A 14008-nucleotide genomic window follows, 5' to 3' on the forward strand; every position below is an offset into this window, starting at 1 on the left:
GGGTATCTGTTTATCTAATGGTAAGAGAGGCAAAGAGAAAGAAGGCGAAAAGTAGAGCAAAGTTACAAGGTTACTCTAAAAAGCATAGGATAAGTCACCAGCACACTGTGCTACCTTTGTTGCTGCTGAGACAGGGTGGGGGAAGTGGAGAAGTGTTTGCCTTTTTTCTTCTGCTGTTTGAAGCGTCTTAGCTGCCTCTTCCCATCTCTGGAGCAGCTTGGCTGGAAAGCGGCGGCCCATCCTCCGAGATGCAGGCTCGATGCTTGCAGCTGAACCTCGGTGCGCCTGGGACGAAGGAGCAGGGCTAGGGGTTGCACAACTCACTCGGGATTTCAGTGCAGGGGTGAAGGATTGGGGGGTTCTCCCCAGGCGGGCGGCGTCGGCTCCCGGAGGCCTCAGGGTGTCTCGCAGCAGGCGATGGGTGGTGGGGGGAAAGGCAAAGGGCGGGGATTCTACCTCTCGCTTTCGCCTCCACATTTTGCACCAGTTTTGCCTTCCTTTTTATGGGCCTCAAGGCGGGCTATGCACGGCCCGTCCGGCACGTAGTTTCCAGGCGTTCAAAAGCGATTATGACAAGCAGCCATAATGACGAAGGACTTTTGAAGCCTTTCAGGTGTTGAGCAGTGATAATGAGGAAGCGTTTTTTGGAGCCTTTCTCTTACTATTAGGCTCTTGCACGCTTCACAACCAAGGGGCCATTGTGACCCAGCAGGGCCTTGTATAACCAAGGGGTCATTGTAGCACGGCAGGGCCTCGTGGAATCAAGGGGATGGTAGTGACACTGTGGGGCTCCATGAGGCCCCGGGGCCATTCTGACTGTGTGGAAGCAAGGATACCATTGTTACGCTACGGGGCATCATGGAAGCAAGGAGGCCATTGTGAAGCAGCTGGGGAACCCGCTGAGACTATTGTGACGCTTCAAGGCCTTGTGACACTGAAGGGCCATTGTGGAACTGCGGGGCCTCGTGGAACCAATGAGACCGTTGTGACATCCCAGGGCCTCATGGGAGCCAGGGGCCATTGTGACACAGCCACGCCTCATGGAACCAAGGGGCCATGGTGACACTGCAAGGTCTCATGGAAGCAAAGGGCCAGTGTGACACAGCCAGGCCTTTTGCAACCAAGGGGCCATTGTGATCCTGGGGAGCCCAATAGAACCAAGGAGCCATTGTGACCCTGCAGGACCTTATGGAATCATGGAGACCATTGTGACACTCTGTGACCTCATGGAACCAGTGGGCCATTGTGTTATTTTGCAGCCCCATGGAACCAAGGAAACCATTTGGACACAGCAAGGCCTCATGGAAGCAAGGGGCCTTTGTGCCGCTGTAGAGCCAAGGAGACCACTGTGCTATTGCTGGGCCTCAGGGGAACAAAATTGTGATGCTGCAGGGCCCCAAGGATCCAAAGAACGTGGAACAGGTCTGGTTGGCTTGGCCTCCTGGGGGCCACCTGCCTGGTCCAGCTGACCTTGGCATGTTGAGGGTTGCTTCTCCTCTGCCCCTGAAACGCTGGAGTTCCTTGCTTTCCTTTCTGCGGGAAAGAACTGTCCTTCTCCTCCAGGGACCCATGGCTGAAATTAGGATTCTACCTCCAAATGTGATTCTATCCGAGGATTGTTCCCATGTGAAACCTGCCAGGACAGACAGCTCAGGCTGGCCTTGGCCTCTTAGGGGCCACCTCGCATCTGCCTTCAAAACACGCGGGGGCTGTGCTTTTCTTCCCATGGAAAAAACCATCTTTCAAGTCCAGCCATCCATGGCCAAAATTGGGAATCCACCTCTGAAATTCCATAGATCCAAGGAATAGCTCCCCGACAAAAGCTGCCAGGAATGTCCAGCTTCCCTTGGCTTCCTGAGGGCCAGCTCTCATCTGCCTTTGAAACACTGGGGCTCCTCACTTTTCTGCCAATGGAAAAGAGCTGTCCTTATGGGCCAGACGTCCGTGGACAAAACTGGGATTTGGCCTCCCAAATTCCATCTCTCCAAGGATTGCTCCAAGACAAAAGCTGCCAAGACAAACAGGTCTGAGGGGCCCTGAGGTGCTGTGAGGGGCCATGAGAGATTGTTAGGGGCTGTGAAGGGTCATGAGGGGCTGTGAACTGTGAGGGGCTGCGAGGGACTGTGAGCTGCCATCAGGGGCCATGGGGAGCTGTGAGGGGCATTGAGGGGTCATGAGGGGCTGTGAGGGACCTTGAGGGGCCATAAGGGTCTCTCAGAAGCTGTTGGAGGCCAGGCACCTGATGGAACCAAGGGTCAGTTATGACACTGTGCAAGCAAGGAGATCATGGTTGACAGTACAGAACCTCATGGAAGCACAGGCCCATTGTCACACAGCAGGGCCGCAGAACCAAGGAGATCATTGTGACACTACACAACCTCATGGAATCAAGGCGTCCATGTTACGCTACTGAACCTCATGGAGCCAAGGGTCCATTGTGACACTGCGGACCCAAGGAGACTGTTGCTGACAGTACGAAAGTTCATGGCACCAAAAGCCTGTTGTGCCCTTGTGGCGCCTCATGGAACCGTGGAGAGCATTATGACACTTTGTTCCCATCTGATTCACACCCAGAAGGGCAAAGAAAACGAAATCTCTGAGTAGAAAAAGGAAAGAACTTTGAAGGTTCAAAATATTCCCAAAGACCAGATTGAAACCAAACGAGATTCAATGTTGGTGCCAAAAAAATGGGTATCTGTTTATCTAATGGTAAGAGAGGCAAAGAGAAAGAAGGCGAAAAGTAGAGCAAAGTTACAAGGTTACTCTAAAAAGCATAGGATAAGTCACCAGCACACTGTGCTACCTTTGTTGCTGCTGAGACAGGGTGGGGGAAGTGGAGAAGTGTTTGCCTTTTTTCTTCTGCTGTTTGAAGCGTCTTAGCTGCCTCTTCCCATCTCTGGAGCAGCTTGGCTGGAAAGCGGCGGCCCATCCTCCGAGATGCAGGCTCGATGCTTGCAGCTGAACCTCGGTGCGCCTGGGACGAAGGAGCAGGGCTAGGGGTTGCACAACTCACTCGGGATTTCAGTGCAGGGGTGAAGGATTGGGGGGTTCTCCCCAGGCGGGCGGCGTCGGCTCCCGGAGGCCTCAGGGTGTCTCGCAGCAGGCGATGGGTGGTGGGGGGAAAGGCAAAGGGCGGGGATTCTACCTCTCGCTTTCGCCTCCACATTTTGCACCAGTTTTGCCTTCCTTTTTATGGGCCTCAAGGCGGGCTATGCACGGCCCGTCCGGCACGTAGTTTCCAGGCGTTCAAAAGCGATTATGACAAGCAGCCATAATGACGAAGGACTTTTGAAGCCTTTCAGGTGTTGAGCAGTGATAATGAGGAAGCGTTTTTTGGAGCCTTTCTCTTACTATTAGGCTCTTGCACGCTTCACAACCAAGGGGCCATTGTGACCCAGCAGGGCCTTGTATAACCAAGGGGTCATTGTAGCACGGCAGGGCCTCGTGGAATCAAGGGGATGGTAGTGACACTGTGGGGCTCCATGAGGCCCCGGGGCCATTCTGACTGTGTGGAAGCAAGGATACCATTGCTACGCTACGGGGCATCATGGAAGCAAGGAGGCCATTGTGAAGCAGCTGGGGAACCCGCTGAGACTATTGTGACGCTTCAAGGCCTTGTGACACTGAAGGGCCATTGTGGAACTGCGGGGCCTCGTGGAACCAATGAGACCGTTGTGACATCCCAGGGCCTCATGGGAGCCAGGGGCCATTGTGACACAGCCACGCCTCATGGAACCAAGGGGCCATGGTGACACTGCAAGGTCTCATGGAAGCAAAGGGCCAGTGTGACACAGCCAGGCCTTTTGCAACCAAGGGGCCATTGTGATCCTGGGGAGCCCAATAGAACCAAGGAGCCATTGTGACCCTGCAGGACCTTATGGAATCATGGAGACCATTGTGACACTCTGTGACCTCATGGAACCAGTGGGCCATTGTGTTATTTTGCAGCCCCATGGAACCAAGGAAACCATTTGGACACAGCAAGGCCTCATGGAAGCAAGGGGCCTTTGTGCCGCTGTAGAGCCAAGGAGACCACTGTGCTATTGCTGGGCCTCAGGGGAACAAAATTGTGATGCTGCAGGGCCCCAAGGATCCAAAGAACGTGGAACAGGTCTGGTTGGCTTGGCCTCCTGGGGGCCACCTGCCTGGTCCAGCTGACCTTGGCATGTTGAGGGTTGCTTCTCCTCTGCCCCTGAAACGCTGGAGTTCCTTGCTTTCCTTTCTGCGGGAAAGAACTGTCCTTCTCCTCCAGGGACCCATGGCTGAAATTAGGATTCTACCTCCAAATGTGATTCTCTCCGAGGATTGTTCCCATGTGAAACCTGCCAGGACAGACAGCTCAGGCTGGCCTTGGCCTCTTAGGGGCCACCTCGCATCTGCCTTCAAAACACGCGGGGGCTGTGCTTTTCTTCCCATGGAAAAAACCATCTTTCAAGTCCAGCCATCCATGGCCAAAATTGGGAATCCACCTCTGAAATTCCATAGATCCAAGGAATAGCTCCCCGACAAAAGCTGCCAGGAATGTCCAGCTTCCCTTGGCTTCCTGAGGGCCAGCTCTCATCTGCCTTTGAAACACTGGGGCTCCTCACTTTTCTGCCAATGGAAAAGAGCTGTCCTTATGGGCCAGACGTCCGTGGACAAAACTGGGATTTGGCCTCCCAAATTCCATCTCTCCAAGGATTGCTCCAAGACAAAAGCTGCCAAGACAAACAGGTCTGAGGGGCCCTGAGGTGCTGTGAGGGGCCATGAGAGATTGTTAGGGGCTGTGAAGGGTCATGAGGGGCTGTGAACTGTGAGGGGCTGCGAGGGACTGTGAGCTGCCATCAGGGGCCATGGGGAGCTGTGAGGGGCATTGAGGGGTCATGAGGGGCTGTGAGGGACCTTGAGGGGCCATAAGGGTCTCTCAGAAGCTGTTGGAGGCCAGGCACCTGATGGAACCAAGGGTCAGTTATGACACTGTGCAAGCAAGGAGATCATGGTTGACAGTACAGAACCTCATGGAAGCACAGGCCCATTGTCACACAGCAGGGCCGCAGAACCAAGGAGATCATTGTGACACTACACAACCTCATGGAATCAAGGCGTCCATGTTACGCTACTGAACCTCATGGAGCCAAGGGTCCATTGTGACACTGCGGACCCAAGGAGACTGTTGCTGACAGTACGAAAGTTCATGGCACCAAAAGCCTGTTGTGCCCTTGTGGCGCCTCATGGAACCGTGGAGAGCATTATGACACTTTGTTCCCATCTGATTCACACCCAGAAGGGCAAAGAAAACGAAATCTCTGAGTAGAAAAAGGAAAGAACTTTGAAGGTTCAAAATATTCCCAAAGACCAGATTGAAACCAAACGAGATTCAATGTTGGTGCCAAAAAAATGGGTATCTGTTTATCTAATGGTAAGAGAGGCAAAGAGAAAGAAGGCGAAAAGTAGAGCAAAGTTACAAGGTTACTCTAAAAAGCATAGGATAAGTCACCAGCACACTGTGCTACCTTTGTTGCTGCTGAGACAGGGTGGGGGAAGTGGAGAAGTGTTTGCCTTTTTTCTTCTGCTGTTTGAAGCGTCTTAGCTGCCTCTTCCCATCTCTGGAGCAGCTTGGCTGGAAAGCGGCGGCCCATCCTCCGAGATGCAGGCTCGATGCTTGCAGCTGAACCTCGGTGCGCCTGGGACGAAGGAGCAGGGCTAGGGGTTGCACAACTCACTCGGGATTTCAGTGCAGGGGTGAAGGATTGGGGGGTTCTCCCCAGGCGGGCGGCGTCGGCTCCCGGAGGCCTCAGGGTGTCTCGCAGCAGGCGATGGGTGGTGGGGGGAAAGGCAAAGGGCGGGGATTCTACCTCTCGCTTTCGCCTCCACATTTTGCACCAGTTTTGCCTTCCTTTTTATGGGCCTCAAGGCGGGCTATGCACGGCCCGTCCGGCACGTAGTTTCCAGGCGTTCAAAAGCGATTATGACAAGCAGCCATAATGACGAAGGACTTTTGAAGCCTTTCAGGTGTTGAGCAGTGATAATGAGGAAGCGTTTTTTGGAGCCTTTCTCTTACTATTAGGCTCTTGCACGCTTCACAACCAAGGGGCCATTGTGACCCAGCAGGGCCTTGTATAACCAAGGGGTCATTGTAGCACGGCAGGGCCTCGTGGAATCAAGGGGATGGTAGTGACACTGTGGGGCTCCATGAGGCCCCGGGGCCATTCTGACTGTGTGGAAGCAAGGATACCATTGCTACGCTACGGGGCATCATGGAAGCAAGGAGGCCATTGTGAAGCAGCTGGGGAACCCGCTGAGACTATTGTGACGCTTCAAGGCCTTGTGACACTGAAGGGCCATTGTGGAACTGCGGGGCCTCGTGGAACCAATGAGACCGTTGTGACATCCCAGGGCCTCATGGGAGCCAGGGGCCATTGTGACACAGCCACGCCTCATGGAACCAAGGGGCCATGGTGACACTGCAAGGTCTCATGGAAGCAAAGGGCCAGTGTGACACAGCCAGGCCTTTTGCAACCAAGGGGCCATTGTGATCCTGGGGAGCCCAATAGAACCAAGGAGCCATTGTGACCCTGCAGGACCTTATGGAATCATGGAGACCATTGTGACACTCTGTGACCTCATGGAACCAGTGGGCCATTGTGTTATTTTGCAGCCCCATGGAACCAAGGAAACCATTTGGACACAGCAAGGCCTCATGGAAGCAAGGGGCCTTTGTGCCGCTGTAGAGCCAAGGAGACCACTGTGCTATTGCTGGGCCTCAGGGGAACAAAATTGTGATGCTGCAGGGCCCCAAGGATCCAAAGAACGTGGAACAGGTCTGGTTGGCTTGGCCTCCTGGGGGCCACCTGCCTGGTCCAGCTGACCTTGGCATGTTGAGGGTTGCTTCTCCTCTGCCCCTGAAACGCTGGAGTTCCTTGCTTTCCTTTCTGCGGGAAAGAACTGTCCTTCTCCTCCAGGGACCCATGGCTGAAATTAGGATTCTACCTCCAAATGTGATTCTCTCCGAGGATTGTTCCCATGTGAAACCTGCCAGGACAGACAGCTCAGGCTGGCCTTGGCCTCTTAGGGGCCACCTCGCATCTGCCTTCAAAACACGCGGGGGCTGTGCTTTTCTTCCCATGGAAAAAACCATCTTTCAAGTCCAGCCATCCATGGCCAAAATTGGGAATCCACCTCTGAAATTCCATAGATCCAAGGAATAGCTCCCCGACAAAAGCTGCCAGGAATGTCCAGCTTCCCTTGGCTTCCTGAGGGCCAGCTCTCATCTGCCTTTGAAACACTGGGGCTCCTCACTTTTCTGCCAATGGAAAAGAGCTGTCCTTATGGGCCAGACGTCCGTGGACAAAACTGGGATTTGGCCTCCCAAATTCCATCTCTCCAAGGATTGCTCCAAGACAAAAGCTGCCAAGACAAACAGGTCTGAGGGGCCCTGAGGTGCTGTGAGGGGCCATGAGAGATTGTTAGGGGCTGTGAAGGGTCATGAGGGGCTGTGAACTGTGAGGGGCTGCGAGGGACTGTGAGCTGCCATCAGGGGCCATGGGGAGCTGTGAGGGGCATTGAGGGGTCATGAGGGGCTGTGAGGGACCTTGAGGGGCCATAAGGGTCTCTCAGAAGCTGTTGGAGGCCAGGCACCTGATGGAACCAAGGGTCAGTTATGACACTGTGCAAGCAAGGAGATCATGGTTGACAGTACAGAACCTCATGGAAGCACAGGCCCATTGTCACACAGCAGGGCCGCAGAACCAAGGAGATCATTGTGACACTACACAACCTCATGGAATCAAGGCGTCCATGTTACGCTACTGAACCTCATGGAGCCAAGGGTCCATTGTGACACTGCGGACCCAAGGAGACTGTTGCTGACAGTACGAAAGTTCATGGCACCAAAAGCCTGTTGTGCCCTTGTGGCGCCTCATGGAACCGTGGAGAGCATTATGACACTTTGTTCCCATCTGATTCACACCCAGAAGGGCAAAGAAAACGAAATCTCTGAGTAGAAAAAGGAAAGAACTTTGAAGGTTCAAAATATTCCCAAAGACCAGATTGAAACCAAACGAGATTCAATGTTGGTGCCAAAAAAATGGGTATCTGTTTATCTAATGGTAAGAGAGGCAAAGAGAAAGAAGGCGAAAAGTAGAGCAAAGTTACAAGGTTACTCTAAAAAGCATAGGATAAGTCACCAGCACACTGTGCTACCTTTGTTGCTGCTGAGACAGGGTGGGGGAAGTGGAGAAGTGTTTGCCTTTTTTCTTCTGCTGTTTGAAGCGTCTTAGCTGCCTCTTCCCATCTCTGGAGCAGCTTGGCTGGAAAGCGGCGGCCCATCCTCCGAGATGCAGGCTCGATGCTTGCAGCTGAACCTCGGTGCGCCTGGGACGAAGGAGCAGGGCTAGGGGTTGCACAACTCACTCGGGATTTCAGTGCAGGGGTGAAGGATTGGGGGGTTCTCCCCAGGCGGGCGGCGTCGGCTCCCGGAGGCCTCAGGGTGTCTCGCAGCAGGCGATGGGTGGTGGGGGGAAAGGCAAAGGGCGGGGATTCTACCTCTCGCTTTCGCCTCCACATTTTGCACCAGTTTTGCCTTCCTTTTTATGGGCCTCAAGGCGGGCTATGCACGGCCCGTCCGGCACGTAGTTTCCAGGCGTTCAAAAGCGATTATGACAAGCAGCCATAATGACGAAGGACTTTTGAAGCCTTTCAGGTGTTGAGCAGTGATAATGAGGAAGCGTTTTTTAGAGCCTTTCTCTTACTATTCGGCTCTTGCACGCTTCACAACCAAGGGGCCATTGTGACCCAGCAGGGCCTTGTATAACCAAGGGGTCATTGTAGCACGGCAGGGCCTCGTGGAATCAAGGGGATGGTAGTGACACTGTGGGGCTCCATGAGGCCCCGGGGCCATTCTGACTGTGTGGAAGCAAGGATACCATTGTTACGCTACGGGGCATCATGGAAGCAAGGAGGCCATTGTGAAGCAGCTGGGGAACCCGCTGAGACTATTGTGACGCTTCAAGGCCTTGTGACACTGAAGGGCCATTGTGGAACTGCGGGGCCTCGTGGAACCAATGAGACCGTTGTGACACAGCCACGCCTCATGGAACCAAGGGGCCATGGTGACACTGCAAGGTCTCATGGAAGCAAAGGGCCAGTGTGACACAGCCAGGCCTTTTGCAACCAAGGGGCCATTGTGATCCTGGGGAGCCCAATAGAACCAAGGAGCCATTGTGACCCTGCAGGACCTTATGGAATCATGGAGACCATTGTGACACTCTGTGACCTCATGGAACCAGTGGGCCATTGTGTTATTTTGCAGCCCCATGGAACCAAGGAAACCATTTGGACACAGCAAGGCCTCATGGAAGCAAGGGGCCTTTGTGCCGCTGTAGAGCCAAGGAGACCACTGTGCTATTGCTGGGCCTCAGGGGAACAAAATTGTGATGCTGCAGGGCCCCAAGGATCCAAAGAACGTGGAACAGGTCTGGTTGGCTTGGCCTCCTGGGGGCCACCTGCCTGGTCCAGCTGACCTTGGCATGTTGAGGGTTGCTTCTCCTCTGCCCCTGAAACGCTGGAGTTCCTTGCTTTCCTTTCTGCGGGAAAGAACTGTCCTTCTCCTCCAGGGACCCATGGCTGAAATTAGGATTCTACCTCCAAATGTGATTCTATCCGAGGATTGTTCCCATGTGAAACCTGCCAGGACAGACAGCTCAGGCTGGCCTTGGCCTCTTAGGGGCCACCTCGCATCTGCCTTCAAAACACGCGGGGGCTGTGCTTTTCTTCCCATGGAAAAAACCATCTTTCAAGTCCAGCCATCCATGGCCAAAATTGGGAATCCACCTCTGAAATTCCATAGATCCAAGGAATAGCTCCCCGACAAAAGCTGCCAGGAATGTCCAGCTTCCCTTGGCTTCCTGAGGGCCAGCTCTCATCTGCCTTTGAAACACTGGGGCTCCTCACTTTTCTGCCAATGGAAAAGAGCTGTCCTTATGGGCCAGACGTCCGTGGACAAAACTGGGATTTGGCCTCCCAAATTCCATCTCTCCAAGGATTGCTCCAAGACAAAAGCTGCCAAGACAAACAGGTCTGAGGGGCCCTGAGGTGCTGTGAGGGGCCATGAGAGATTGTTAGGGGCTGTGAAGGGTCATGAGGGGCTGTGAACTGTGAGGGGCTGCGAGGGACTGTGAGCTGCCATCAGGGGCCATGGGGAGCTGTGAGGGGCATTGAGGGGTCATGAGGGGCTGTGAGGGACCTTGAGGGGCCATAAGGGTCTCTCAGAAGCTGTTGGAGGCCAGGCACCTGATGGAACCAAGGGTCAGTTATGACACTGTGCAAGCAAGGAGATCATGGTTGACAGTACAGAACCTCATGGAAGCACAGGCCCATTGTCACACAGCAGGGCCGCAGAACCAAGGAGATCATTGTGACACTACACAACCTCATGGAATCAAGGCGTCCATGTTACGCTACTGAACCTCATGGAGCCAAGGGTCCATTGTGACACTGCGGACCCAAGGAGACTGTTGCTGACAGTACGAAAGTTCATGGCACCAAAAGCCTGTTGTGCCCTTGTGGCGCCTCATGGAACCGTGGAGAGCATTATGACACTTTGTTCCCATCTGATTCACACCCAGAAGGGCAAAGAAAACGAAATCTCTGAGTAGAAAAAGGAAAGAACTTTGAAGGTTCAAAATATTCCCAAAGACCAGATTGAAACCAAACGAGATTCAATGTTGGTGCCAAAAAAATGGGTATCTGTTTATCTAATGGTAAGAGAGGCAAAGAGAAAGAAGGCGAAAAGTAGAGCAAAGTTACAAGGTTACTCTAAAAAGCATAGGATAAGTCACCAGCACACTGTGCTACCTTTGTTGCTGCTGAGACAGGGTGGGGGAAGTGGAGAAGTGTTTGCCTTTTTTCTTCTGCTGTTTGAAGCGTCTTAGCTGCCTCTTCCCATCTCTGGAGCAGCTTGGCTGGAAAGCGGCGGCCCATCCTCCGAGATGCAGGCTCGATGCTTGCAGCTGAACCTCGGTGCGCCTGGGACGAAGGAGCAGGGCTAGGGGTTGCACAACTCACTCGGGATTTCAGTGCAGGGGTGAAGGATTGGGGGGTTCTCCCCAGGCGGGCGGCGTCGGCTCCCGGAGGCCTCAGGGTGTCTCGCAGCAGGCGATGGGTGGTGGGGGGAAAGGCAAAGGGCGGGGATTCTACCTCTCGCTTTCGCCTCCACATTTTGCACCAGTTTTGCCTTCCTTTTTATGGGCCTCAAGGCGGGCTATGCACGGCCCGTCCGGCACGTAGTTTCCAGGCGTTCAAAAGCGATTATGACAAGCAGCCATAATGACGAAGGACTTTTGAAGCCTTTCAGGTGTTGAGCAGTGATAATGAGGAAGCGTTTTTTGGAGCCTTTCTCTTACTATTAGGCTCTTGCACGCTTCACAACCAAGGGGCCATTGTGACCCAGCAGGGCCTTGTATAACCAAGGGGTCATTGTAGCACGGCAGGGCCTCGTGGAATCAAGGGGATGGTAGTGACACTGTGGGGCTCCATGAGGCCCCGGGGCCATTCTGACTGTGTGGAAGCAAGGATACCATTGCTACGCTACGGGGCATCATGGAAGCAAGGAGGCCATTGTGAAGCAGCTGGGGAACCCGCTGAGACTATTGTGACACTTCAAGGCCTTGTGACACTGAAGGGCCATTGTGGAACTGCGGGGCCTCGTGGAACCAATGAGACCATTGTGACATCCCAGGGCCTCATGGGAGCCAGGGGCCATTGTGACACAGCCACACCTCATGGAACCAAGGGGCCATGGTGACACTGCAAGGTCTCATGGAAGCAAAGGGCCAGTGTGACACAGCCAGGCCTTTTGCAACCAAGGGGCCATTGTGATCCTGGGGAGCCCAATAGAACCAAGGAGCCATTGTGACCCTGCAGGACCTTATGGAATCATGGAGACCATTGTGACACTCTGTGACCTCATGGAACCAGTGGGCCATTGTGTTATTTTGCAGCCCCATGGAACCAAGGAAACCATTTGGACACAGCAAGGCCTCATGGAAGCAAGGGGCCTTTGTGCCGCTGTAGAGCCAAGGAGACCACTGTGCTATTGCTGGGCCTCAGGGGAACAAAATTGTGATGCTGCAGGGCCCCAAGGATCCAAAGAACGTGGAACAGGTCTGGTTGGCTTGGCCTCCTGGGGGCCACCTGCCTGGTCCAGCTGACCTTGGCATGTTGAGGGTTGCTTCTCCTCTGCCCCTGAAACGCTGGAGTTCCTTGCTTTCCTTTCTGCGGGAAAGAACTGTCCTTCTCCTCCAGGGACCCATGGCTGAAATTAGGATTCTACCTCCAAATGTGATTCTCTCCGAGGATTGTTCCCATGTGAAACCTGCCAGGACAGACAGCTCAGGCTGGCCTTGGCCTCTTAGGGGCCACCTCGCATCTGCCTTCAAAACACGCGGGGGCTGTGCTTTTCTTCCCATGGAAAAAACCATCTTTCAAGTCCAGCCATGCACGGCCAAAATTGGGAATCCACCTCTGAAATTCCATAGATCCAAGGAATAGCTCCCCGACAAAAGCTGCCAGGAATGTCCAGCTTCCCTTGGCTTCCTGAGGGCCAGCTCTCATCTGCCTTTGAAACACTGGGGCTCCTCACTTTTCTGCCAATGGAAAAGAGCTGTCCTTATGGGCCAGACGTCCATGGACAAAACTGGGATTTGGCCTCCCAAATTCCATCTCTCCAAGGATTGCTCCAAGACAAAAGCTGCCAAGACAAACAGGTCTGAGGGGCCCTGAGGTGCTGTGAGGGGCCATGAGAGATTGTTAGGGGCTGTGAAGGGTCATGAGGGGCTGTGAACTGTGAGGGGCTGCGAGGGACTGTGAGCTGCCATCAGGGGCCATGGGGAGCTGTGAGGGGCATTGAGGGGTCATGAGGGGCTGTGAGGGACCTTGAGGGGCCATAAGGGTCTCTCAGAAGCTGTTGGAGGCCAGGCACCTGATGGAACCAAGGGTCAGTTATGACACTGTGCAAGCAAGGAGATCATGGTTGACAGTACAGAACCTCATGGAAGCACAGGCCCATTGTCACACAGCAGGGCCGCAGAACCAAGGAGATCATTGTGACACTACACAACCTCATGGAATCAAGGCGTCCATGTTACGCTACTGAACCTCATGGAGCCAAGGGTCCATTGTGACACTGCGGACCCAAGGAGACTGTTGCTGACAGTACGAAAGTTCATGGCACCAAAAGCCTGTTGTGCCCTTGTGGCACCTCATGGAACCGTGGAGAGCATTATGACACTTTGTTCCCATCTGATTCACACCCAGAAGGGCAAAGAAAACGAAATCTCTGAGTAGAAAAAGGAAAGAACTTTGAAGGTTCAAAATATTCCCAAAGACCAGATTGAAACCAAACGAGATTCAATGTTGGTGCCAAAAAAATGGGTATCTGTTTATCTAATGGTAAGAGAGGCAAAGAGAAAGAAGGCGAAAAGTAGAGCAAAGTTACAAGGTTACTCTAAAAAGCATAGGATAAGTCACCAGCACACTGTGCTACCTTTGTTGCTGCTGAGACAGGGTGGGGGAAGTGGAGAAGTGTTTGCCTTTTTTCTTCTGCTGTTTGAAGCGTCTTAGCTGCCTCTTCCCATCTCTGGAGCAGCTTGGCTGGAAAGCGGCGGCCCATCCTCCGAGATGCAGGCTCGATGCTTGCAGCTGAACCTCGGTGCGCCTGGGACGAAGGAGCAGGGCTAGGGGTTGCACAACTCACTCGGGATTTCAGTGCAGGGGTGAAGGATTGGGGGGTTCTCCCCAGGCGGGCGGCGTCGGCTCCCGGAGGCCTCAGGGTGTCTCGCAGCAGGCGATGGGTGGTGGGGGGAAAGGCAAAGGGCGGGGATTCTACCTCTCGCTTTCGCCTCCACATTTTGCACCAGTTTTGCCTTCCTTTTTATGGGCCTCAAGGCGGGCTATGCACGGCCCGTCCGGCACGTAGTTTCCAGGCGTTCAAAAGCGATTATGACAAGCAGCCATAATGACGAAGGACTTT

The sequence above is a fragment of the Corvus hawaiiensis genome, chromosome 27 (genome assembly GCF_020740725.1).
Source record: "Corvus hawaiiensis isolate bCorHaw1 chromosome 27, bCorHaw1.pri.cur, whole genome shotgun sequence".
Lineage (NCBI taxonomy): Eukaryota > Metazoa > Chordata > Aves > Passeriformes > Corvidae > Corvus > Corvus hawaiiensis.